A 28,000-nucleotide genomic window follows, 5' to 3' on the forward strand; every position below is an offset into this window, starting at 1 on the left:
TGAAAGGAAAGCTGACAAAATAAACAATTACAAAATTACAAACAAGTCTGTTTTTCATTAAGAACAGGAAGAAATGTATTAATGTATTAATGGTTAGTGTATCTTTATCTTTCCAGTAGACTAGGGTCCTCTTTGTAAAGGGACTGGCTCCTTTTTCTTTTTTTTTTTTTTTTTTAACTGCTACAATCCTGGGTCCAGCTTATGGTCAGCAGCCAATTTCTGGTAAAGGTTTATAATTGCTTCTAAGAGTATGGACTGTAGTCCAATCACTGTAACAAAATACACTTTGTCTTTTTCCACTTTATTGCTGATTGGTGCTTTTCAGGAAATGCAATTTGAATTTCAGAAAATTTAAATGAATGTTCTGGTCCAAAGTAGAATTCCAACACAGAGTGCTGCCCATGTTTTTTATGACACTCTCTAATAAACTAATACAATAAAAGTTCCTAAAAATGGACAGGTAAAGTCAAATTGATAGGCATGGTACCATGTGTATCATCCTCAGACTTGGTGATGAAAATTAATTCAAAGCTTTCTGTGGTGGTTTGAATAAGAATGGCCCCCATAAGCTTATACAGTTGAATGTTTGATCATTAGGGAGTAACACTACTTGAAAGGGATTAGGAGGTATGGCCTTACTAGAATAGGAATGGTTGGAGGAAGTGTGTCATTATGGGTAAGTTTTTGGGGTTTCAAAAGCCTAAGTCAGTCTTCCAACTTATCTGAATGCAGAACTCTCAACTACTTCTCCAGGACCTTGTCTGCCTGGGTGCTGCCATGCTCTCTGCCATTGTGAAAATGGACTAAACCTCTGTAAGCATGCCCCAGTTAAATGTGTTTTTCATAAGAGTTGCTGTGGTCATAGTATCTTTTCACAGCAATAAAATGGTGACTCACACACTTCCTGAGAGCTCCTTGCCATATAGAGAAGAGTATTGAATCCAGGAGGAGGGGATGTTGGCCTAAGGTTTCACTTTGTACCTTAAACACTCACACTCTATTTTTTATGATTTGAACACTTAGAATCTAAGTGAGGAAAAACCAGAGCATGCTGAGGCCAGCCATAAGCTGGACTCAGTGCCATCTGAACACTTGGGCAGTCTGTCTGCTACCTGGAGTATTCCTCTTCCTATGGATGTAAGAGAAAGCTTGTTCCTGCTGCCGCCTGTTTCAACAGACCTCTAAAACCAAATATGATTTCCTTCTCATTCTGTTTTTTACCTCCTACTGATTTATATGGAATTTCTCTGCAATTAAAGTGGCTTTAGTGTATTTTCTTGACTTAAGAGAAGTGAAATGATTTTAAGAACCTCAAGGCTGGTTTTGGGAAGAGGCTCAGTGTGCTTGTCCTGAAAGCATGAGGACTTGAACTTGACCTATAGAACCTGCCTGGAAAGAAAGCATAGTTGCACACTCCTTAATTCCAGTACTGTGGAGGCCGAAACAGGAGTCAGTCTAGCTGAATCTGTGAGTTCTAAGTTCAATAGAGAACCTATCTCAGAAAGATTGAGAAGGACTCCCGATGTTGACCTCTGGCCTCCACACTCAACCACATACACTTGAACATGTACACACACATACATACACACACAAAACTTCCAAGGCAGTCCATTTGGTCCTCCTACCATGAAAGAAATTTCCATTGCTAGAAATTTGAAGTCCTCTAGATAAGCATCTCCTATTTGATTAGAGTTCCCAAAGGTCAGATTTGTTAATTGATGCAGAGAGAAATAATGGCTGTTGACATATTCTGTCTGTGATCATAGACTGCTTTTCGTTGCCTTAGCAGAATCCTCAGCTTAAACAAACCCATTCATAAAGTCTTCCACATGAAGCTTAAGCCCCAGGCACTTCTCAGTACCTGGAATTATCTGATTGAGGTTCCATATTCCTGGGCATTGTGGTCACCCATAAGTTGCTCTCGAATGAATCAACAAACCCCATTGATTCATAGGATACATCACTGGATTGTCTTGTTGATCTTTTCTACTTTTGTTCTTTACTGCTTTCCACTCACTGGAATCTCTGAGCCCTCTAAAATGTGCATCTGGGAGCAATACTAGAGAGGACCCTAGATTTTCCTCTCACCAGTCACTCCACAGTTAAATGGATCTAAAAGATTTATGAGGATGGACATGAACCCTCTTCTGGTGGAAGCATTTGAAAAGCTGATGAACTCCAGTTTTTACTAACAATGTGATCTTCTTAGCAATTCTCAATGAAATGAAAGTGTTGTTTACTGGCTTGCTCCTCTGGGCTTACTCAGCTTGGTATCTTATACCCAAGGCCATCAGTACCAGGTGACACTGCCCAGAGTGGTTTGGACCCTCCTTCATCAATTATAATCAAGAAAATGTCCCCACAGGCTTGCCTAGAGGCCAATCTGGTGAGAGCACTTTTTCAGGTGAGATTTCCTCTTCCCAGTAGACACTAGCTTGTTTGCATCAAATTGATGAAAATCCTAACCAGCACAGTCCTTGTTTCCCAACTGGTTGTTTTGCTGATGTATATATCAAGCAAGGTAACACAAAAGCTTTTGGAGATGCTCCTACACCACATCCCCTCGTACTGAAGTAGCCCTGGTGTTATAGACTCACCACTGTGCCTGTGTCTGGCTTTACCTGGACTCTAGAGATTTGAACTTAGAGCATCATGCTTATATAGCAAGGATTGTACCCATTTAACTATCTCCCCAGACTCATACTAAAGTTTATAAAGGACTGTAACATTTTAGAGTTCAGTTTCTGGTGAAAGGTTAGGAATGGAGCTGTTCATCTTCAACAGAGGGCATGAGGGGCATGCAGATTTTGGGAACATGTCTGTACACAGAATTTCAGCATCTTTATTCCACCAGGTCCACACAGCACATGAACCCAGAACAGGACCAATTAAATAGTTATAGGTCCTGTTTGCAAGCTCTGCAGTGAAAAGGTGAAATTCTAGGCGTCAACACACTCCAAATCAGAGTCAGATCTTCCTGTTTCTTGTCACCCTGTCCTTAGCTGAAAGGAGAGATTTCACTCAAGCTTAGCAAAGGGATGCCATGTACTGCAATTGGGCCCAGAGAGCTACTTTCTAGAGAAATTAAAGTGCATCTTACTGCCTCTGAAGGGGAACTTGTAATGAACACTTCCTCCTCCAACACTCTTGCTCTCTTAAGAGTCCATTTCAGTCTGATCTGAGGCTGCTCTTTAGGTCCTAGCCTGAAAGCTGGATGTTTTCAAAGTCATTTCAGACCAAAGACTGTCTTCTAAATTTGTCTTCAGGTGGTGAACGTGATGCAAAAATCATTAGAATGTTTCAGTTTTGATGTTTACTTTGAAACAATATCGATTTCAAAAAACCGCAGTGGCATTTGTCAAGTGTGATAATGGGACTTTTGGCATTCATATCATTATGGGATTATTGTGTTGACATGTGAGTTATAGATCATATTATGTGGAGAGCATATAGCTGGAATTCCATGGATAATAGGAACTTTTGATAAACTTTGTGCAATCATAGCTCATGGTTTTCAAAAAGAAAATGATTACTATATACACAGGGTTAACACTACACAATATGTTCATAGGGTTAATAGCATACAATGTATTTATAAGGTTAATACCACACAGTGTACCCACAGGGCTAATGCCACACAGTGTGCCCACAGGCTGACCAACACAGTCAACTGCAGAACACTTTTACCATCCTCAAAAGAAGCCTGTTATCCAATTTATCTCCAGCTCACTCAGCTGTAAGTGGCCACTTCCTCTACTTTCTGTCCTTTCCTACTTATTCAGGATGTTTTATATGAATTATAAAATGTATAATGTTATATGACTAGTTGTTTCACTTAGCAGGCATTGTTTTAGGATTTATTTATGCTGAAGCATGAATCAGCACTTATTTCTATTACTAACATTTCATTGTAACTTTATTCCACATTGTATTTATTTCTGCTAGTTGACAGCCACATTCACTATTGACCTATTATGAAGAATGCTACCGAGTGCATTTGCCTATAAGTAGTGGGCATTTGTTTTCAATTCTCCAACTCATATTTAAGAGTGGGATTTTGGTAAGCCCATCTTTGACAGTTTCAGGAACTTTAAGGGTGTTTCCAAACTGACTATACAACTTTGCATTCCTGCAACAAGTGTATCGATCCTAATTTTAGATTCATATTACCAAACTGTGTATCTGGTGTATTTGGTTTTTGTTTTGTAACTAATTTAGAGGGTTTGTAGTGGCACTTCACCATGTTTAAATGTGTAATTTTTTTTTGATGGTTTGAGATACTGATAAACATTCCTAGCTTATAGTGTGACTCTTATCTAAAATTTCTGAGTCCACATTTTACCAAGTATTCTAGTTTCCTTTCTGGTGAACACTGACCAACAGCTGCTAAGGGAGGAAAGGACTGATTTGGCTTACACAGATCACAGTTCACTACTGAGGGAATATAAGGCAGGAACTCAAGCAGTAACCTGAAGAAACGATAGAACACTGCTGCTCCTTGGCTTGCTTTCTGGTTCACTCATGTTCAGGCTTAGCCAGGACTTGAACTTGGATCTGGTATCTGTTTCATGTAATAGGTAGAATCACACAATGCTTTATGTTGACAAGGGCTCTGCCCTTGGTTTAATGCTCTACTGTTTCTACTGTGGAATTCTTAATAACCTGAGGTTTTTTTTAAACCTTGTGCTTTGTACATATAGTTCAAGGCTAGAGCAGAGGACATATGTGCAGTATGTCTGCTGTTCCTTGCAGTCAATTTCAGGTAATGATTGTGATAATCCATGGAATTCTGGTGGTGTGGAAGTCAATGCAACTCAGAGTGAATAGATGGATATGCTTATCACGGTTGTGATTGAGTAGGTGAAGTTGTTGAAGGTGCACAGTCACCACATACACCTTCTATTAGATGAAGAGTTTGCTGGGAAGTGAAGGAAAAGCCAGTGATATTTTTAAAAACTTAAGTGATCAATGAACCCCTTATTAATCTACTGGTTTGAATGAGAATACTGCCAGTTCCAGCATGTATAGGCTCATATATTTGAATGTTTTGTACACAGTGTGTGGAACTCTTAAGAGTCATGGCCTTGTTGGAGGAAATGTCTCACTGGGGAGGGTCTTGAGGTTTCAAATGCCCATCCAGTAGTTATCGTCAACTCCTCACTTTAGACATTCATTCCTAGGACCATAGGTCCACACCACTTAGTTATCCTGGTTCTGTGAATTTATTTGTGAGACCTCTTAAACAGTACAAGGATAAGTCTTGATTGAGAAACTGATGGGCAAGACAGTTGTGAAGGTTGCCTCAGATACTATGGGAAATTTCTATGTTAGAATTATCTTTTGTAGTTGTTCTGAACTGAGGGATAGCAGTCTAGACCTCTGTGGCAACACCTAGGATAATCACTGGATGTGTGCTGCCTCCAAGTCAGGAGTCTAAGCTTAGGTGAAATTACTCCCATCAGTTCAGGGAACTTAGCATTCCCGATTTCAAGGGAAAATGAAATTCTCAGCCTTCAAGACAGGATCCTGCAGGCACATCTCAAGTATGTGTAGGTTGTAGTGTAAGAACACGTAGCACTATAGAGCAAGGGACATTTTCCTAAAGCATGGCTGTGACTGTAGAAGCTATGAATCTAAATATGCAAGTCACAAAATGCAGAGGTTCCAAGACGATCTTGATGATAGATAGGTGTACCACATATTTCTTAAGAATACAGCACGATACCTAAATAAAGCATCTAAAATTGAAATATGATGAGGCTAAGATGACCGTGCTAATCACCACACAAACCTGTAATGAGCACAGAACCTGGGGAAAGTAGCACGGGGCGTGGTTTGAATTGGGAAATAAACACCTGCTGTAATTAATTCATACAAATAGATGATACATTTGGCAGGCTCACCACTTCATCATTGAAGCTATTCCATCCTTCAAGGAGCTGCATCTGAAAAAAAAATAAACATTGTTTTGAACTTTTACAATACTTGTATGGGAGGAACCACAATGACCTGTTATAGTCATTGTGTCCCTTCTAAATTTGTGTTGTTAGGGTTTTATTTAACAAGCTAGTGATATAAAGAGAAAGTGTTGTGTTGCTCTGTGAATTTAGAGAGGGTGTCCTCAAACAGAAAATACATGAATGGCCATCAAAATGCCCATGGATATATGCTGAATGAATTAAGGTGGGTTAAGACAATAAATGTGTTTGTTGTGGTAATTATTCACTTGTTAGCATAAATGATGATTGGACTTGGGAGGGCAGGAGAGATTCAGTCAGGTTTGAACAATTTGATAGCAGAAAGAGGAAGAAAGAAGGGAAGGAAGGAAGGAAGAAAGAAAAAAGAAAAAAGGAAAGAAGGAAGGAAGGAAGGAAAAAAGGAAGGAGCTAACAATGAAAGGTTGAGAACTATAATTACAAACATAGTTTTGTACTGTGTCTACCCTGATTCCACAAATTCTTCTGCATACCCAAAGTGTCATACACAGACATGTACAAAATTCCATTTTAGTTCCCTTTTCCTGCTTCCATCCAGATAATTTATAAAGAACCAATACAATGGATTATGTCTTTGATTAGGCATAAGAATTACCTGGGGATCTACAAAGCATGCTACTGACTAAGTCCTACTCTCCAAAGTCTTATTTCTATGTAAACTGAGCCCGGCCATCATGACAATTTTTGTCAATTTCCTCCTCCACATTATATCATATATCAATGCTTTTTTACATTTTCATTGCCAAATAATATTTTGTACTATAGATGTTCTACATTTTTTACCTTTTTTGCCATTTTTTTAAAAAAAAAAATTAGCCATACATTTTTCTTCACTGCTCTTCCCTCTTCCCCTCTCCTCTTCTACCCTCCCTCTGCCCCTCCCATGCTCCCAATTTACTCAGGAGATCTTGTCTTTCTCTCCTTCCTAGGCAGATGCATGCATGTCTCTCTTAGTGACCTTTTTGTTACCTAGGTTCTCTGGACTTATAGCATGTAGTCTGGTTGTCCTTCATTTTATGTATAACATCCACTTGTGTGAGTATGTATTATAAGTGTCTTTTTTTTTTTTTTGAGTCTGTTTTACCTAACTCAGGATGGTTTATTCTAGTTCAGTCTGTTTGCCTACAAATTTCATATGTCATTTTTTTTTTCCAATGAGTAGTACTCCATTGTGTAAATGTACCACATTTTCCTTATCCTTTTCTTAGTTGAGGGGCATCTAGGTTGATTCCAGGTTCTGGTTATTACAAATAATGCTGCTATGAACATAGTTAAGCAAATCTCCTTGTGTGTGAGTGTCCACCATTTGGGTATATGCCCAAAAGTGGTATTACTGGGTCTTGAGATAGATTGATAACCAATTTTCTGAAAAACTACCATACTGATTTCCAGAGTGGCTGTACAAGTGTGCACTCCCACCAGCAATGGAGGAGTATTTCCCTTACTTCACATTCTCTCCAGCATGAGCTATCATCAGAGTTTTTGATCTTGGCAATTCTAACAGGTGTAAGATGGTATCTCAGATTTGCATTTCTCTGATGGATAAAGATGTTGAGAAGTTCCATAAGTATTTTTTGGTCATTTGAAATTCCTCTGTTGAGAGTTCTCTTTTTAGATCTGTACCCCATTTTTAATTGGATTACTTGGCCTTTTGATGTCTAGTTTCTTGAAGTCTTTGTATATTTTTTAGATGAGTTCTCTGTCAGATGTGGGGTTGGTGAAGATCTTTTCCCATTCTGTAGGCTGCTGTTTTGTCTTGTTGACCAGGTCCTTTGTTTTACTAATCTTCTCAGTTTCAGGAGGTCCCATTTGTTCATTGTTGATCTCAGTGTCTGTGTGACTGTTGTTATATTTAAGAATTAGTCTCCTATGCCAATATATTCAAGGATACTTCCCAATTTCTTTTCTATGTGGTTCAGTCTGGTCAGTTTTATGTTGAGTTCTTTGATCCATTTGGACTTGAGTTTTGTGCATGGGGATAGAGATGAACCTATTTGCATTCTTCTACATGTTGACATCCAGTTATGCCAGTACCATTTATTGAAGATGCTTTCTTATTTTTCCATTTATAATTTTAGCTTCTTTGTCAAAAATCAGGTGTGGATTGATATCACTGTCTTGGATTCAATTCCATTCATCCACCTGCCTCTTTTTATGCCAATTCCAAGATGTTTTCATTACAGCAGCTCTATAGTAGAGCTTGAAGTCAGGGGTGGTTATGCCTCCAGAAGTTCTTTTATTGTACAGGGTTATTTTGGCAATCTTGGGTTTGTTATTTTTTCTTATGTAGTTGAGTATTGTCCTTTCAATGTCTGTGAAGAATTTTGCTTGGATTTTGATGGGGGATTGCATTGAATCTGTACACTGCTTTTGGTAAGACTGCCATTTTTTACTATGTTAATCCTACCTGTCTAAGAGCATAGGGGATCTTTCTACTTTATGATGTCTTTTTCAGTTTCTTTCTTCAAAGACTTAAAGTTCTTATCATACAGGTCTTTCACTTGCTTGGTTAAAGTTATGCCAAGATAGTTTGGTTGTGACAATTGTAAAGGGTAATGTTTTTCTTATTTCGGTCTCAGCCTATTTATTGACTGTATATAGGAAGGCTACTGATATTTTTTTTAGTTAATCTTATATCCTGCTACATTACTGAAGGTGTTTATCACTTGTAGTAGTTCCCTGGTACAATTTTTAGGGTAACTTTTGTATACTATCAAATAGTCAGCAAATATCAAGAATTTGACTTCTTCCTTTCCAGTTTGCATCTTTTTTTTTGTTTGTTTGTTTTCTTATTGGTCTGCCTAGAATTTCAAGTACTATAATGGATAGATATGAAGACAGTGGACTGCATTGCCTTGTTCCTGATTTCAGTGGGATTGCTTTGGGTTTCTCTCCATTTAGTTTGATGTTGGATGTCAGTTTGCTGTGCATTGCTTTTATTATGTTTAGGAATGTTCCCTGTATCCCTGATCTCTCCAAGACCTTTATCATGAAGAGGTGTTGAATTTTGTTGAAGGCTTTTTCAGTATCTAATGAGATGATCGTGAAATTTTTTATTCCAGTTTTTAAATATTTTGGATTACACTGATGGATTTTCATCTGTTGAACCCTGCATCTCTGGGCTGAAATCTACTTGGTCATAGTTGATGCTTTTTCTGATGTGTTCTTAGATTCTGTTTGTCAGTATTTTATTTCATATTTTGGCACCAATATTCATGAGGGAGGTTGGTCTATAATTTTCTGTCTTTATAATTGTATGGTTTGGGTGTCAGGGTAATTGTTGCCTCGTAAAAAGAGTTTGTCCATGATCCTTCTGTTTCTATTGGGTGGAATGATTTGAAGAATATTGGTATTAGCTCTTCCTTGAAGTTCTAGTAGAATTCTTTGCTGAAACCATTTGGCCTTGGGCTTTTTTGGGGGGCAGGGACTTTTGATGGCTGTTTCTATTTCCATAGGAGTTATAGGTCTATTTAATTGATCTGTTATTGATTTAATTTTGGTATGTGGTGTTTATTCAGAAAATTGTCCATTTCCTTTAAATTTTCCAATATGATCTCGTGAAATTTTCAGGCAAATGGATTGAACTGAGTGAGGTAACCCAGACTCAGAAAGACAAACATGGTTTGTATCCACTCATAAGTGGGTATTAGATGTAAAGCAAGGGATAACCAGGCTACCACCCACAACTCCAGAGAGGCTAGGTAACAAGGAGAACCCTAAGAGGAACATAGGGATCACCCTGGGAAGGGAAATTAGATGAGATCTATAGTGTAATTTGGGGGACAGGGGCTATGGCAAGGGGGAGGGGAGGAAGCATGAGAACAGGAGGGAATGAGATGGCTGAGATGGGGGGAGATGCAGTGGAAATAAACTATTCAATAAAAAGTACAGATTTTTGAAAGCATATCAGGTTATTCAAAGACTCCTCCCAGATTGGAATGAACTGACCCAGTAAACAAGTGACACCCGTGCGTAAGAGCACACTATAGATTTTAAACTTTGGATAGAGCACAGAATCATGAATACAACTTTTATACAAATCTGTCTCTCACAGAAGTAAGATTTCCACAGAATAGAAATTTAATTCTAGTCTGATGTAATGATGGGGAAAATTACATTTTTTGGCACCTGGTTTTAGTTTTTCAGTTTAGGACAGAACTACCTTCTCTTGGGATTTAAATGCTGATGAGATTTCTGGGGGTCTGCACAGAGGATGATAACTTCCCAGGATCTATAGGGAAGCCAGTCTTTGTGGATGATATGGAGGTGAATGGGTGGCTGAGTGTGTGAAGATGCCAGCAACAAAGAGAATGATGAGAAGTTACATTTGAAGGGTTAATCAAAGTCATAGGAGGAAGATTTTTTTGTTTGTTTCTGGTCATAGGAAATGAAACTGGAATTGAATCTGAGTCAAATTTGAGACCTGTTTACATTTGGATTTTACTTACATATTTCCTACATTAGTTAATTGTATAGTTTCTTGATTATACCAATTTCACATCAAGAAACACCAGGTAGCCTGGTGGTGAAATTTTGTGTAATGCACATCCCTGTATTCTTGTGAGGCATACTCATTTTCTTGATCCAAAGACTTAAAGCAACTTACACTCAAAATTAAGTGTGTCATGTTGTTTTTCTGTCCACACCACCAGTGGAACTGAAATCCATTGATTCCATAACCTCGGCAATAGCCTGGGGCAGGAGACCGAGCTGTAGGAAGGCTGTGTCCAGGTTGTGACACAGCTTCATGGATCATAAACAGGAAACACTGGCATTTGAGGATAAGAGCACAGGAGAGAGCCACAGAGTCTGGTCTCCTGGTACAATTGCTATTGAGCCTTGGCACTCAGCTGCCATTTACTAATTAGCAGAATGTGCTCCTAACTCCATTGAATACCCACTGCAGGAGCAAGGCTGCCCGTCAAAGCCCTGGATCCAAGGACAGAATGACACTTCACTGGCAGGGCCTTTTCACCTGAAAAAAACATCCTGATGGTCTATGTGGGATGCTGTGCACAGCCAGGTCAGTGAGCACAGGCAACTGCTACACCTCCATTTTTCATAACTCCTGAGAAGTCCTGCCATGCTGTTTGTAATGGCCACTCACAAAGACAACCCCAGAAGTTTTGCTTCCTGCACACAAATTGGAAAGACAAGTTGCTTTGAAAGAAAACTGGTTTTGAGATATATTTTATATTTCAAAGCAGTGGACTGTTTGATGTGGAAAGATATGCACTGCTCTGCTAACTGGAAACATCCTATTTAACTTTTGTATTGTTAAATTTAGTTATGTGTGCATGCTCATATCCCCAACCCTTAGTTCAACAGACTTTGGCCTCTGTGAATTGTTCAGCCAGCCCTTAACTTACGTTGTCTAATGGGCATCTCAAACCAAACATATCTGAAGCAGGCCCTTTAATTTCCCACACATGCCTACCCCTCTCACCCCACCCTTGTTTTCATCCCATTAAATGGTCCCTTAATTTACTCATCTACTCAGGCTAGTGTCTCTGCTGTAACCCTGCACTTTCCAGTAAGTCAATATTTTGTCTGTGAGGTTCCTCTCCAAGATATCCACATACCTTACTTTTTCAGGTCACTCATGACTTCAGATCTAATGCCGTTTAATCAGAGAGGGACACCTTCCAAGAGCACCGGAAGCCACCTATCTCACCATTTTTCTCCTCCTAAATGTGTTGTCCTTTTATGACTTTATTGTCATCTGAAAGGCTACATGTATTTTCTTCTTGAAGGTGTGCTACCATTGAAATACAAGTTGTTTTAGGCAGGGGGCACTCTTTTTGGGCACCATGGACACAGAAATAATCTGCCCATTGAAGTTGCTCTATAAATATAGATCAAGTGAATTAGTGAATATATATCTGAGAGGAGAGCCAAAAGACAACTTACTATCCAATATTCAGTGTTGAGCTACACATTGAGGAAGGTGTCCTTCCAAGACACACTCAGTGAAGTCTAAAAGGAATCTCCCTAGAGCAATTATTAATGCTAATTTCTTAGAGGTATTTTTTTTTTCTTGGATTATTTTTAAATCCAAAGGAAAAATAGAAATCTAGTGTGGAATTTTTTTTAGAAAACATTTACTTAGCATCAGCCATGTGCACAAACTTGTCAGGGATATAAATATATTAATAAAATTCTTCCTCTCAAGGATGTCATGCCATGAGTTACTACAACATTAAATCTATCCACTGGACTGAAGAACCTTCAGATGTCTTAATTCTCCATTTAACAAATATAAAGTTATTATGAGGGGGTTGTTTTCTTTTCACATTAAGAAAGAAACAGAAATAATTCAAAAACCATGAGAGATATAAACAAACAAGAAATCAGTTCAAAAGCCTCTATCTGGTGTTGCCAGTTTGCCCAGTGATCAACTGCCCAGATAGAGAATTACAGATATTAAATGGAAAGAGGGGACACTGGCTGTAAACATGGGATAATGCAGTATTTTAAAAGTGGAAAGTGATTAGTTTTCTTTGATTTAACAATAGACAAAGAAAAATGGAACAAAATACAGTCATTGATTTTTCACAAAAGTATTTCTTCACTTTCCAAAGCATTGATTGTAAAAGTCTTTTAAGTGAGAAATTGCAACATGAAAACCACTAAATGGCTCAAGTATGTTGTGTGTGGGTGTGTTTGGGTGTGTATGTGTATGTAACCCATCTTTGTAGTGATTTCATTGTTGACATAGTTTGCTCTGCTATAAAATGTAGGATAACTGCCTTCTTCTACCACACTCATTATTGTCATTATTGTTTATTTTCCTTTTGGTGTTTTTTTTTTTTTTTTTTTTTTTTTTTTTGTGAGAAGGTCAGGGTTTAGAGCAGTTACCTCCTGTTTTATGACTATGATCCCCTCTGTTGTTGGTTTTGTTTGTATTACAGTGACTTCCAAATATCTCAATTCTTTGCTTTGTCTCCACTTGAATGGATTTTGATATTGAGAAGATTTTTTTTTCCCCACGAAAGCTTTATTGGTGCAATGTTTTCAGAATCACATAAGAGAGTGCTTTTTAGGTTTAAATTTGAGAAGCAACTGGACTGGCCAAGCTTTCCTTTAAAAAGAACTGTGTTACTACTGCATCACTCTTCTGAATTCTTCTAGGTCAAGCAGAGAACTCAGTGTTGGCTTCCTTTGTTTCCCTTTTAAATCTTTCTTCATTTTCTCTCGTTTTAATAAGCAACAACAATGACTTCTCCTCCTTCTCTTCCTTTTGTGTGGTTTTAGGTTTGTTGTAAAACGACCAAAAGGTATTGGGACTTCCCATGTGTTCCTGAGCTCACCAAGCATAGGCCTCCCTACAACCCATATGCAGTGAATGCTCTAACACATTTTAACACCATGTGCAGTGTTTACATAGAGCTTTCTCTTTGTCCATGCTATGGGTTTCATGACACTCTCACCATTGTAATCTACAGAGCAGTTTTGTTGCCCTAAAATCTGGCTGAATTCTGTGTATTTATCCCTTTCTGTCACACACCCTGGAAGCCACTGATCTCTGGACCCTTTGCTTTTGCCCTTTACTGAATAATGCATAGATGAAATTGTACAGTGTGTGACTTTTTCAAAGTATACAACCTTGGCGTTGGTTTTGCTAGTCAAAACACAGATTCATAATGTATTGGCATTCTAGAGATTGCTTTTCTCCATGTACCATTATGTTTTTAGGATTCATGAATCATCTCATGGCACAATATTCCACTGTGAGAACATGTCCAGTTCTATTCCTCCCTATGTAAAGACTTGGGTAATTTCATTTCCCTACTCTGAGCACTCTTTTACTTAGTGCTAGGTGCATACATTCATGAATTTCTTCCTGGGAAAGGGATGACAAATTGAAGCAGAATCCACATTAGTTTAAATTCCTCTAGACAATGAATATATGCATATATTATTAGTTAATTTTTTGGCACACATGATATTTCAGGCTTTTCCAATTTAGTAGATGGAAAATAGCGTTTTCTTTGGATTCTTCTGCTTAAAATTTGTGACCTTGTAGGTTGTTGCTTGCTCCTTTCCTCTCCTAGTAAATGTTTATTTGAATTGTTAACTAATCCTTCTGTTTACTTGTTTTTATTTTCTTTTTTAAAATTTCAAGAATTATTTTAATTATGTTTATGGGTATTTTGCATACATGTATGTTTGTGCATGACATGTATGCAGTGTTCTCAGAAGCCATGAGTGGAAGTCAGATCACCAGGACTGGAGTTACAGATTATTGTGAGCTGGGACTAGCTGTCCTCTGGGTAGAGCAGCCAATGTTCTTAACTGCTAAACTATGTCTAAACAGTTCATCTGTATTCTGATTGCTTATATGACCCTCCACATTTTTATGTTGGAAGATAATTTTCACCCACAAGGCTACAATATTGAGAGCTAAAATCCTTGGGAATTCATAAGGACTTGAGAATTGAGCCTTCATGAATGGGATTGTATCCTTATAAATAAGGCAGAGACAAAACACTTGTTCCTTGCTCATAGGAGGATACAGAAAAAAGACCACCTATGGACCAAAAAACCAGATTTCACCAGACACTGAGTGTACTTTGATTTTGAATTATCTGGGGTGGAGAAGTGTGAGAAAGAAATGTTCTAAGTTGATCATTTTGCTAAGACAAAACAAGTCAGACTCAGGAAAACAAATAGCATGTTTTCTCCATATAAGGAATCTAGATTAAAATGTACATGTGTATGAGTGAGAGCATGCACATGTGCATGTGTGTATGCATATGTGTGTGACATAAAGGCAGATGGGGTAGGAACTACTGGACGATGCATAGGGAAGAAGGCAGTGAGGAGGAAGAGGGATGAGGTAGAGTAATGAAGGAGAGGATGTGAGTGAAGTACAATGATATATACATATAAAATATCATAGAGAAATCAATATTTTGCAAGCCAACTAAAACGATTAAAAACATAATCGCAAAGTTAAAAAGGACATTGAGATTTCATCTTGCCCTAATCTGAATGGCTGCCATCAAGAAATCCAAAAACATCAAATGTTGTTAAAGATGTGCAAAGAAAAGGAAAACCTAGGCACTTTACTTTGTTAAAATGCAAATTGGTCAGGCTGCTATGGCAATCTGTACAGGAGTTCCTTGAACATTTTAAAATAAAACTACCATCTGATCCATCTAAGTTATTCATAGGTACATACTTGTCCTGGTTTAGTTTGTGTTGCTGTGATAAAACACTGACCAAAAGCAAGTTGGGGAGGAAAAGTATTATTGCATCCTCCAGGTCATAGTCTATCATCAAGAGAAACTGAGGCTGGAACTAAAAACAAGAGCATGGACTCAGCAATGGAAGCAGAGACAGATAGACAGGTACTGCTTACTGGCTTGATTGGTCTAGATTGCTTAGCTACCTTTCTTTAACAGCCCGTCTATAAGGGAATGTCATTAACTTCAGTGGGCTGAGCACTTCTATATCAATTGGCAATCAAGAAAATGCCTCCATACTGGCTGTATGCCAATCTGATGGAGGCAAATCCTCACTTAAGCTATCTCTTCCTGTGTATGTCAAATTGACAGCCACAGTTGTTATAACAATACTAAAAAAAGCAGTCAGGCTACAGTAGAGATACCAGCATGTCTATATTTACCATTATACTCTTCATATTGGCCAAGGTTTGGGGAACAGCCCCAACTCATCTTCAGAATGGATGAATAAAGAAAATGTGGTATATACACAATGAAGTTTTATTCACTCATAAAAATGAATTACAATGGATAAAGCTGAGATCCTTTTGAGTGCAATCAGCTAGTCTCACAAAAGAAGTATTGCATATTTTCTCTTATATGTGGAATTTAAGGGAATATAAATGGAGAAGAAAGTATAAAAAGAACTATTTGAGATAAGAAAAGACAAGAAGGAGAGAGAGCATAAGAAAATGATGAAAATATATTGTATGCATGTATGGAAATCAATAAAATACCTCATACACGATATTTTATTCTATTAGCAGGTTACTTATTTTTAGAGTGAATAGGTATTGTATTAATTAAATTATTCTTTCCATTAATTGAGTGATGTGGTTAATTATACTAATAACACCATGTATTAGATCACCCTTTGTACTCCAGGGAGAAATCAGCTATATCTGTCTGTGCCCTAACTGCCTCTGATTTTGTTGCTTTTTTGCTTAGGCTCTTCATATCTATGCTTTAGAGAAAGTATTATACTTGTAAATAATGCACGAGTCTACATTTCCCAGGGTTCTAGCTAATGTTTATAGTTCATACTATTTGTTGACTATAGGATTTTCATGGGGACAAATAGTACATAGACACACATGGTATTTTTGATACTGAGAGTGAAGAAAACAAGATAGTCTGGGTATCTTCTGTTCGTAGAAGACTATGGTCCAGAAGAAAGTACAAATCCTCTGTGACCTTGCAGTTTATCACAGACCACAGTTGTCTTCCTACCTACTTCCAGACACTCCCTGTGCCATCGGTGAGGAATAAGAACATTCCCTAGTCAGGAAACATCTTCTGCAGTGCTGGGAGACCTTGATGAAGACTATTTTAGGGAACAAGATGTCCTTGTTCAGAGCCGAGTTTCCTGACTTTGAGTGGAATACCCCCAGATCACATTTCATGAAGACTCGCTAACACGCTGGAGGAAATTCAAAGAGACAAGGCAATTGGTACTTCTGTCAGTTTAGCATGGCACTTGTTACAGGGGTAATTGCACTCACTGTCCTTATCACCTCGGTTTCCCACCTTTCCTCGAATATCACAATTTATATTTGTTTTCCAAACTGATTTTTTTATGTGTCCTACAATAGACATCATCTTATTTTAAAAACCTTAGTTAAGCCAAAAAGGTCACCAGAATCAATAAAATAAAATGATAAAAACAATTTTACAATAGATAAATAACTGTGTGTATACATTTTAGAAAAATATGAAGGCATCTACAAACTGAGTAATAGTATAGTTTGAGGGTTCAGTTTATTATTGTTAAACAAGTAATAATAACCTTAAAATTAATAGCGAGACAACTAGGTACGACAAATGAGCCATGAAAGTTTCTCTCTGTCAAAAGGATCAAGTTTCTCTCATTATTGTCCTCTCAAAGTATTGATTTCATCCTTCAGCTTGTATGAGAATTACAGAAGCTAACCAGTGAATTGCTTTGCTGTGATAAAAATAAAAGGAAAACTGTGCAGCAGGGATGTATCTCAGGCTGTTACTTTGACAAAATGGTCCAAACCTGGAGATATAATTAAACATAAGACATGATGAAAGCCATTTAAATTCTAGTCTGAAATGAAACAAAGGCTAGGAATAGAAAGGAAAGCCTCCAATGCAGTGTAGTGGAGGTGTGGAATCTCTCTGTTTCTGGGCTACACACTAGGAAGAGATGTGAAACTTTATGGCTTGCCCTGGCTGTTAGCCATAGATGAAGCTATTCCCGAGTCCTGTGCCATGCCTGTTTAAAACTGTGATTCGCTACATGATAACTCCCACCTTGGGAGCTAATACGCTATAGTTCTATTACTGATGGGTTTTGCCATTTATGAAACACACTTGTTTCTGCCTAGTTGTAAGCTAGTAGTTACTCCAAAAAGATAAAAAATACAATCAAAAATAAACTTAAGTAATAACAGTAATGGGAGTTTGAGGTATTCAGTGTAAACTCCTCCACATATGCCTTCCTTTGAAAGAATCAACTGAGGTTAGAACAGCTTCCTTTGCATTGCCCACCTCTGAAGTAGCTTTGAGTGTTAATACACCTTCCTGGGCAGCTCATAACATATGGCAGAGGAAAGGACTTTCAAATGATCCACACATTTAAATTGAAATTGGCCTTCTAACTCCACAAGAAGTCATAGAATTTTAAGTGGGACTTTATTGGCTTGTTCTATGCCCTGTACAATTCCCCTGGATTTTAATGAAATTTTAGAGCTGATAAAACAGTGAAAAGCACTGACCTAGAAAAAAATAATGGAAGTCGGTCTTTATATCCCTTATTAGTAATATACCTACAGCCACACTTTCCCTTTGCTATTTTTGTGGAGGCTGCTGTATTAAAAAGACTACAGGTACCTGCATGCATTCCTCAAACCATGATGGTAGGTGAGTTCCAGCCCCTCTCCCCGATTATATATGTTGTGCTTGTGCAAATGAGGAGTAAGAGAGAATGTCCTAAACTAACTGACTTAAAATCTGAAGTTACTAATTCATTCCAATGTGGATTAAGGTGAGTTTTTTCTCTATCATCAGACCAAATAGAATTTAAAATTATGATTAAATTGAAGAATAAAGAACATTATTTTCTTTCTCATACAAAAAGCAACTGGCTACAAAATTAGTATGCACTATATTGGGGGCAATGAACAATTATCTACTACTGTCTAATAAAATATGACAACTTAATACAGTTTCATTGTCTTCACGGGCTCTAAGGAATTGTAGAGTAGCTTGGTTGAGAGTCTTCTGATGAGGGTCCCCATGGGCTTGCTGTGTAAATACAATAGGTAAGCTGACTGTGCCTAGGGCTCTGGTTCCAAGAGGTGCACTCAATCAGGTCTTCTGTGTGTTACATTTGCGACAGTGCCTAAAATGTCCTGACTGATTCCTAATTGAACAGCTAGGGGTAATCTATATGCTATTTATTATCTGACTTCATAAGTCACATACCAGCAATTCCACAGTGCTCCACTGGTTACCATTGGTCAACTCTATTTAATAAGGGAAGTTTAATTCCTTCCATAGCTTCTCTAGGTGGCTGTCCGCCATGATTTGTAAACTAGTACTACATACAGACTTTTCAGAAATAGTTATTTCAAAGAATGTAGTTTCAGATCAGCATGTCCAGCCAGTAAGAGTCAGAGTTGTGGCCTTTTCCTCTGATAGAATGACAGGACGTTTAAACTGCTGCGGAAATGTGAGTTACCACCCACCCTCACACAATGTTGGAGCACAGGTTCCTTGCTAATGCACAATGTGAGAGATGAGAAGGGGTTCTCACAGAAGTTGTTTCACGCACTTGGGATTTGTTGCTAGTACAATAGCAGAGCCACAAAAATCTGAAGGGTAATGGGGTTACAAAGCACAGCCTTACTTTCCCATGCAACACAAGAGGTGAAAATAATCCAAAGAGAGGCTTCCCCCACCGCAAGGCTGCCTAGCACCTTACTTATACAGATGAGGGGTCCTGTGGACAGTGTACTTCATAGACTAGTCCACACTGTAAATTAACCACTTGTACTGTGTGTTTAGATAGGATTTCATAGGTCTATAAGTCTTTTCCTTTAATGATTTTAAATATATTTTTAATACATATATATAATAAGAACTATGAAATAACTGGTCAAAGGTGCAGATTTGAGTTGAAGTAATCATATATTATCTAGATAAATAACTAAAATTGTTGCTTGTAGACTACAATAATTGTTGCTTGCTCAGGAATGTTAATTTGGTCAAACAGCTTCACATAGGCACTTCAGATTACTAGAGGAAACTTTCAGCTTGAAAATGTCAACTCAAACTATTGCTTAAAATTAAAGAAACATTTCGATTCTTTTCTGAAGGCATTGTTATAAAGTAAAACACTTGCTTCTTTTTAAGTCTCAAAAATGCTCTCATGACTATAAAAGAAAGGACTTTAATGTAAGAAACAATATAAGTCCAGTTGTACCAGCAATTCTGAACAGATGAAACTATTCTCCAGCAGAGGGATGCCTCTCTATCTGGCAGTTCACAATTGTGTTGTAGAAGATGTTTTCAAAACTCCAGCAACCCATTGCTTCCTTCCGACTCTGCCTCTTTAGCTTGCAAACTTTTCCAACTGTTGTAATTTTATTTTCATGCCACATTACCCTAGCAAACGTTCTTCCAAACAAACGGTTGCTGTCAAAAGGCAAGAAGATGCCCTGTTTATCTTGGAATCCTCTGAATGAAAATGTATAATAATAGTGCACAAGACTTTAGAAGTGTGGTTGCTTTGCCTGCAAACAGAATTAGTATAGACTAAGTGGGACTCTGCAGTGTCTAGGATAAGGTAGACTAATTGACCAGAAATGCAAAAAACTAAAGGGCTCTGCAGATGAAGAAGCACTGTAAAGATGAACAAGCACCAGGTTTTTGTAAAATATTAGATCAATTCTAAAACAATTTTACACACACACACACACACACACACACACACACACACACACACACTGCAGATGCTACATCATGTATATAATTTATTCTGTCCACTACATCCTCTTTTATCATCCTCTAATCCCTCCCATCTTTCTCAGATTTCCTACCTGTCCCAACACCAGATTTGTGAGTTTTGGATTTGCTGTTTGTCCCATTTATTTTAATCAAAGCCTTCTGTGTGACCATTGGGTTGGGATTGTCCAGTGAAACCTAGTGAGGTTACTAGTGGGTATACAACTGAAGGCAATAGCTCTTCCTGTCCCTGAATCCATCCATAAGAAATAGTTTAGCAATGAGAGATAGGGCCCCTAAGAGATTCTTTTTGATCCTTGCCTGACTCTTGATGGGTTCATTCCTTTGAAGACCTAAGATAGTCATTCATAGCTGTTGAAAGCTTGTTAAGGCAATGGCTGTTTATTGTAGGCACTGCCCCTATTTTCTGGTCCTCATGGCCTTTCATCCTCATCTTCTACAATGTTCCCTGAACCTTGGAGGTATTTAGGGCTGAGCACTCAATAGTCACTTATTCTCAGAACCTTGTGCTGCTATACACCTCCGACTTCATTACAGTTCACTAGAAAGAGAGGTTTCTCTGATTAAGGTGCTGTCTATGAATGAAGGTTGTTTGATATTATGCTATTTAGATAAACAAAATAATTAAGTTATCACTAGGTACCCTAAACATGGGCTTTTGAATAAGTTTATAGTAAGTACCAGGAACTGAATCCCTTTGTGGATAGGGGAGGGAGGGAGTGATTAACCCCATCACATCTGTCTGTCTGGTGACACAAAGGAGAGCACTGTAGAGCAGCATGGAAAGCAACGGGCAGGAGTCGCCTGCCTCTGAAGGATGGGCCAAGAGCCCCGCCTAGTTGCTCTGCAGCTTAAGGAAAAGCCCAGGATAGAGAAACTGTGAGTGGGGTTTTTCCCCTATCATACACTAGAGCAAAGACTGTCTGCTGCAGTTCGGCTGTTCCCTATGGAGTGTCTCACCCCCTGCAAAAGTGTGGTGACTGAAAATTGAGCTCAAGTCCTCCCATCCTTCCTTTGATACCTCTTCTCCCCTTCCCCTGGCTAGCTGTGCTGGCCACTCTTTGTTAGGATAAGGTATCCTAACAAAAAGCAAGTTAAGGGAGTTTTGGTTTATGTTCCAGAGGAGATCTGGTTCGTCATGGTGGAGAACTCATGACACCAAGTGCACAAGGTCAGCCCCATATCCAGGAAGCAGAGAGATGACATTGCAGCTGCACACGGGAAGCAGAAAAAGAGAACAGGAAGTGGGGCCATGCTATAAAACCTCTAATCCCACCCCTAGTGCCATCCTTCTTTCAGCAAGGTTCCACATCCTGAAAGTTCTATAACCTCCCCCAAAGAGTGTTATCAACTGGTTACAAAGGGTTCAAGCCCAAGAGGCTATGGGAGACATTTCATATTCAAACCACAATACTAGGGAAATGGATATTAGACAAAATCTGGCCTTCCATTGGGCAGAAGCTGATGCAATCAAGGGAGACAGGGTCTTCTTACCATTGCATACCAATTTACCACTTAGTAAAGTAGGATTTAGAAAGATCAAGTTCAAGCCAAAGCCCTCCCTAAACCCCACCACTGGCTAACTGAGCCTAGAAACTTCACTTATCCTTGAAAAAACAAAACAATTTTGGGTATCTTTTAGTAAAATGATTGGGAATAGAAAGAAATCTGTTTCACCTTAAACTTACTGAAGGGATCTCACTGTAAAGATGACATTGATGCTGACTTGGACATGGTGATATGCTCGAAATGCTTGCATTCTTCCATGAGCACCAGCCCCATCCTATATTCCTGGGATAATATCACCACTCCTGGTGCTATGGCTGAGCTGCTTTGGAGGTTAGGGACATACTTAGCTCAGCCCTGTTGGCTGTGACCCACATGTTTCCTGCCTCTGATATCTGTGTCTTGCTCTTTTGAAGCCAACCTCTTATTTAAGGGCACAGTTCTTTAGTCTTGAGCATCTATAAAAGAGATGGGCATTTCTGTGCTTTCTAACATAACATACCAGCCAAAGAGGGAAGCTGGGGCTCTAAAAATTCTGTACACAAATCAATATGACTAAGAATGTCTAAGATCCACTGTGAAGGAAAATAACCTGACCACCCCACCCCTGGAGATGCCCCATCTATGATCTGTATTAACTACAGTTGTCCCGTTTTTCAGCCCACCTAACCCAAAATCCTTATTGATGAAGCAATGGTCAGAATACACTTTGTACACAGCCACAGGAGACAGGTGGTATGGAATTGATGAAGAATGTGGTGGTAGTATGTTTTAAGGAAAGGCACCAATCGCCAACATTCATGGTATTGTATAAGATGTGGAGAAACAACTTCAACTACTTTGAAATGAAAAGTTTTTAAGAAATTATGCAAATATGAGAGTGTTTTAAGAATATCTTTATCAATTTAATTTGTTATGTTTTCCCATTTTAGTGATATGTGCTATATCATACAAAAGTCTGTGCCTAAATAAGTCTAAAATAGTTCTTTCAATAATGTAGAAAATAAAAACTCTGAATGAGAGTAGGGTGTTATGTAAATTTTACTGACAGCATTTTTCTTAGCAATCCATAAAACAGTTGCAATTCTTATGGTCAATAACACTCATAGTCTGTAAAATATGGGCACTTGCTATACAATTAGTGGATTTTTTCTTTTATTTTAGAAGCAATTGGGATTAGTGAATGACATTTATCATTTTTTTTCCTGAAGTATGAACACATGAGATCTGCCTGCATCTTTCTCAGAAAGATGATACTTGCACTGCTGTAATACTGATGCTTTGAAACTCTAGACGTATTTCTCTCTCCAAACTGAGTTGTTGTTTTTGTTTAATGTTGCTGCTAAGGGTAAGAGAAAGGCCTACTTGGGGAAGTCATACAAAAACAGTCTAAATATTTTTTACAACATTGCTAATCATTTCTGTCTTAACATATTTCCTATCCCTATACCTCAAAGAAGCAAACAAAACAAAACTGAGCATTCGACAGCCCCTGCCCCCACTCATGCTACGTTTTGGGCACACGGAGATTGATGTTAAAGCCTCTCTCTCTTTGAAAACGGATGGTTCATACCTTCTTAGTGGGGTTTAGGGAACACAGAAATTAAGAAGGTCACAGGCATAAGTTACTCCATGAGAGAGAAGAAAGGCCCGTTAGGATAATTACTCATCAAGTCCTGAACTTCCTACTCTGCTGCTTATTTTTTTTTGCTTGTTTGTTTGTTTTGAGACAGGGTTTCTCTGTGTAGCTTTGGGGCCTATCCTGGCACTCGTTCTGTAGACCAGGCTGGCCTCAAACTCACAGAGATCCGCTTGCCTCTGCCTCCCCATTGCTGAGATTAAAGGACTGAGCCACCACTCTGATGCTTATTTTAAAGAACCACCACTAAGACTTACCTGAGTGGAAACCAACCCTGATACATCCCAAAGGTCCACAGCATACCTCATGAGCACCAAGCCCCTACAGTGTCTTTGCTCCTTCCCACCTACCCCATACCTTCTAAAGCAGTGAGGGGAACAGGATTAGAGTTTGCCCGCATTTCACAGATCATCCTAGATGTAAAATAATGGCCTGGTTGCTTCTCTCTCCCTCCTTTCTTTCCTCCCCTCCCCCACATACACACAACTAAGACATAAGCTAGAGCTCTCTAAAAGAAGGAACCAAATTGCAAATACCTCTGTAAGACGGATCCAGGAGCACTATTTGAGGACATTTTACTAATTAGTGCTTGATAGAGGAGTACCCAGGCCATTGTGGGTAGTACCACCCTGGTGTTTGTAAGAAAGCAGGCTGAGCAAACCATGGAAAGCAAGCTAGTAAGAAGCACCCACCCCTTGACAGCCCCGTCTCCAGTTTCTGACTCCAGGTTCCTGTTTTGAGTTCTGACCTGACTTCACTCAGTGATGGAGTTATGACCTGAATGTTGTGAGCTGAAATAACAACCCTGCCACCAAGTTATTTTGGGTAACAGTCTTTTAGCACAGCAATGGAAACCCTAAGACAGGCCAGTAGCATGAGGTGCAGTTCCTGCCCATGAAAACAGAGGAAAGATGTGACAAGAGGAATAAATTAAAAGGCTCCATCCTGTGTAGATGCCCCTAATCAGCAATTTTAATGGATTTTGTAAATCTTAGCACTATTGTCTTAGCTTTTGCAAAATGCCCACTTACTGCCTTTCTTTAAAAGTTGTCTCTGAAAATATTCTTCTCTCCTCTCTACCTAACACACACACACACAAAAAAAACAAAAACAAAAACAAAAACAAAAACAAAAAAATAAAAAGACCAAAACAAAAAAACAAAACTCTGGTATCCAAAGAAGGTTGAGGCCCATTGCTAAATTTCATATATGTTCCAAGAAGAAAAACAGACATTTGTTGTTGTTGGAGAGGGAAGAATGGAGTACAAACAATGAAAGCAAGAAAGAAAGAAGAGGAGGAGGAAGAGTAGAAGGAAGAAGAGGAGGGGGAGGAGGAGAGGGAGGAGGACCTGAGTCACAGAGTTCAGACTCTCCTCTAGTCCATGTAGACCCTGTAGTGATAGAAGCCTGTCCTAGCAGCACAGAAATTGACAACTTTTCTGTTTTAAAGAGAAGCTTCTGGATGTGCCACTAAAAATTTAATTATTACATCTGTTTTCCTAAAATTGGGCTTTCATGTGAAGAGGTGGGACACCACCCTGGGTAGGTTATGTGTGGCGTGGCTGCTGCTTTGAGCAAAGGAAAGGGCATGTGGACACCATGAGGTAGTGTCTCGTCTAAAGGAAATGAAATACTGCATGTAACGGGCACGCTAACGGCTTCTTGTTTAAAGATTCACAGCAAAGGCAAACACTGGGGAGCAGACAGCTTCCTCTTTTGCTGGCCATGTTAACTTTTATAGTTGGAAACACGAATGTAATTTTGGGATTTCTATGAATTGCTGGGTGGAGATAGAGAAGTGTGAAGCCAGATCTTACTGAAAAAATATGGGAAAGAACAAAGCTTATCAGGGCAGCCCTCTTCCTATAACAAAGTGCAGCTTTTTGGCTGAAGCCTCATAGATTACTCAGCTAAGATAAATAAAACACAAAGTAACAGAGGGGTCATCAGGAGCTTGGGTTCCCCTGCTTAACTGGCCCCTTAAGATGTGACTACAGAAATGTCCTAGAGGTATCCCAGGACATCATAGCCCCAGAAGCACAGAAACCATATGGTTTTCTGTGTTCCCCAAACTACACACTCAAAATCCAACCAGGTTTAATTTTTTAATTGGGAAAATGTGGGCCAGTGATGGCTCATTGGTTAACAGCAGCAGGCTACAAAACAACCTTCTGCTTCTTATGGGCACCCTTATTATTTAAATGAAGTCTGATTTAAAAGAAGAAATAGGGAATTTAGTGAGATGAATAAATTTTCAATAGCTTCTTGAAAAAAATTTCTAGATTGAGTTGCATATTAGTCTAGCAGTAATGATTCCTAACTTAAACAGGATTTCCTGAAGCAGAGGCATGTTCACAATGTGCACTCAGTGAGTAGATCCCAGGGAGAGCTTTCTTTTACTCCTGCTGTGCATGGGGTAAGCCACCATCAGCAGAGCTTCCTCCCATCTCACTTTGTTACCTCCTGCACATCTCCTCTTGATAGGCATCATTCCAATTTTTTCATAGATACTATTTTGTCACAGCTTCTATGTGTAGAGGACAAAAGTCATGCTTTTGCAAATGGGTCAATCAAAATCAAGTCAGTACCTCTGGCCATCTATGGCTGGACATCCAAAAGACTGAGAGAAGTGGTTTCTGTGTAAAGAGGAGTTGGCAAGGATCCAGAGGTTCTTGTGGTTGCTTCCAGCCTCATTAGCGTTTGGATCTCAATCATGTTTGCAAGTATCTCTAGACTCCCATTTGTTTCCTCTGTAACGTGAGAGGAAGATCTAACAGATTTTCCACCTAAGCATTCTTGTTTACTTCTGACTCTTTCCAGGGCTTTGTCTATATGAACCAATTCCCAAAGTTAACAAAGCAAGCCAGAGTCGGAAGTCACCACAGACGCAAGCTACCACAAGTCAGAACTAAAAACCTGAGCATGGTCAGTTTGAAGTTTGAAAGGCATTTCCTTATTTCTTGACAGAACAAGTAAATGTTGGAAATCAGAGCTGCAAGTTGAGAAAAGAGCTAATATGCAATGACTCTTTAGAAATGAGATTTATTAGGAGAGAAAGCCCAGACTATGGGCCCTGATTGGGCCCTAGGGTGGGAGCACGAAAGAGGAACTTCAGAAGCAGCACTATGGTGCCTTGATGTGGGAGAACATTATAGATATGATGGGAAGATGAGGAGAGACAGCTTAAATTGTAAGAACAGAACAGATAGCCACCATAGATATCATGGCAGGGAAACAGGCTTTCAGAGAAATCCCCTGAAAATGGAATATTCTGGCACTTGGGCCTTCTGAGGCTGGGCTTGCTTTTCGCCACAGATTCTGTGTGCTCACAGTAGGGGTTGTTAGTTCTTTGTCTCAAGAGACAAACTGTAGGGAGAGGTGGCCTGATTTCTCCAGGCTTCAGGTCTGGTCTCCTAGAGTGATGAGCATTGCAAGTGGCAGGCCCATGATTTAATAACAAAGAAGGAGTTTACCCAGTGCTACCTCCTGGTTGTTTTGATTAATTGAACAGGCCTTTTGGAGTATGAGTATCCATGTGTCTAAAGTCTCTTTCTGAATCCATGACAGGTCTTCTCCTTGAAGCAGATGGATGTAAATCCCTGGACATAGCCAAACTCCTGTATCTCTGAAACCCAGGAGAGGAAGTGATGCAGTGGCTCCTTCTGGACCAGCACTCCACAAGAACCAGACTTAAACCTGGGCAACGATGTTGTGCTGACGAAGGAAAGAAGACAAGGTAAGCAGAGACTGGAATGAGAGACACGTGACTATGTCTTTCCTGGAATTAAGGCAAGGTCAGGAACCCAAAACCTAGTATTTTTGAAGGAGTGAACAAAGATATCTCAGTCAAATATTAGGCATCAGATTTTATCCTTGCAACTATAATGTGTAACTGAGTATATGTCATCCAATAAATTGTCATCAAGGGCAAATTATATGCACATACTACTCTATGTGCCAGCAATATTACAGTAAGAGACCCTGCAACAACTGTACATGAAAAAGCAAAACAAAAACAAGCAAACAAACAAAACCCAACACAAACCTGGTTCTGTCTACATGGGACACACATTCTAGCTTTCCTCCTTTACATTTCATCAAGTTAACTCTGGATCTTGACTGGCTTTGTCCTATAAACATTAAGGTATTAGTACCATACTCAACTCTTCCTACTCAGCAACTGAGAAGAACTAAGCTATAGATCTACACAACTTGTGTGAATATTAAAACAATCATGCTAAGAGAAAGATACAAGTTATACGGATTATATATTATACCATTAAATGTCGTTGCTAAGGTTTATGAATAGGAGAACATGTGATGGAAATCACAACTTAGGCAGAAGGCCATTGTTGAGGATCACTCTGTGGGTGACAGAAATACATATTGGTCTGTATGGTGATACAATGTGCATCCATCACCATGTGTGCCATACCTCAACTTAAAAGAAAGTATAGGAGGTTAAAAATTCCCTTAGACTTTCAATGCTTCTGGTCATTGATTTCTAACACCCACCATGACACATTTTTTTGTAACAGTCTAATAATTCTCATTTCCTTGAAGTCACATTTTGTCCTTTCTGGAAGCTTGGGAACTTTCCTCAATCTTCCTGTTTTGAAATTACATAAAGATGCTCTTTC

This window comes from Phodopus roborovskii, unplaced genomic scaffold, assembly GCF_943737965.1.
Source record: "Phodopus roborovskii unplaced genomic scaffold, PHOROB, whole genome shotgun sequence".
In the NCBI taxonomy this organism is placed as follows: domain Eukaryota; kingdom Metazoa; phylum Chordata; class Mammalia; order Rodentia; family Cricetidae; genus Phodopus; species Phodopus roborovskii.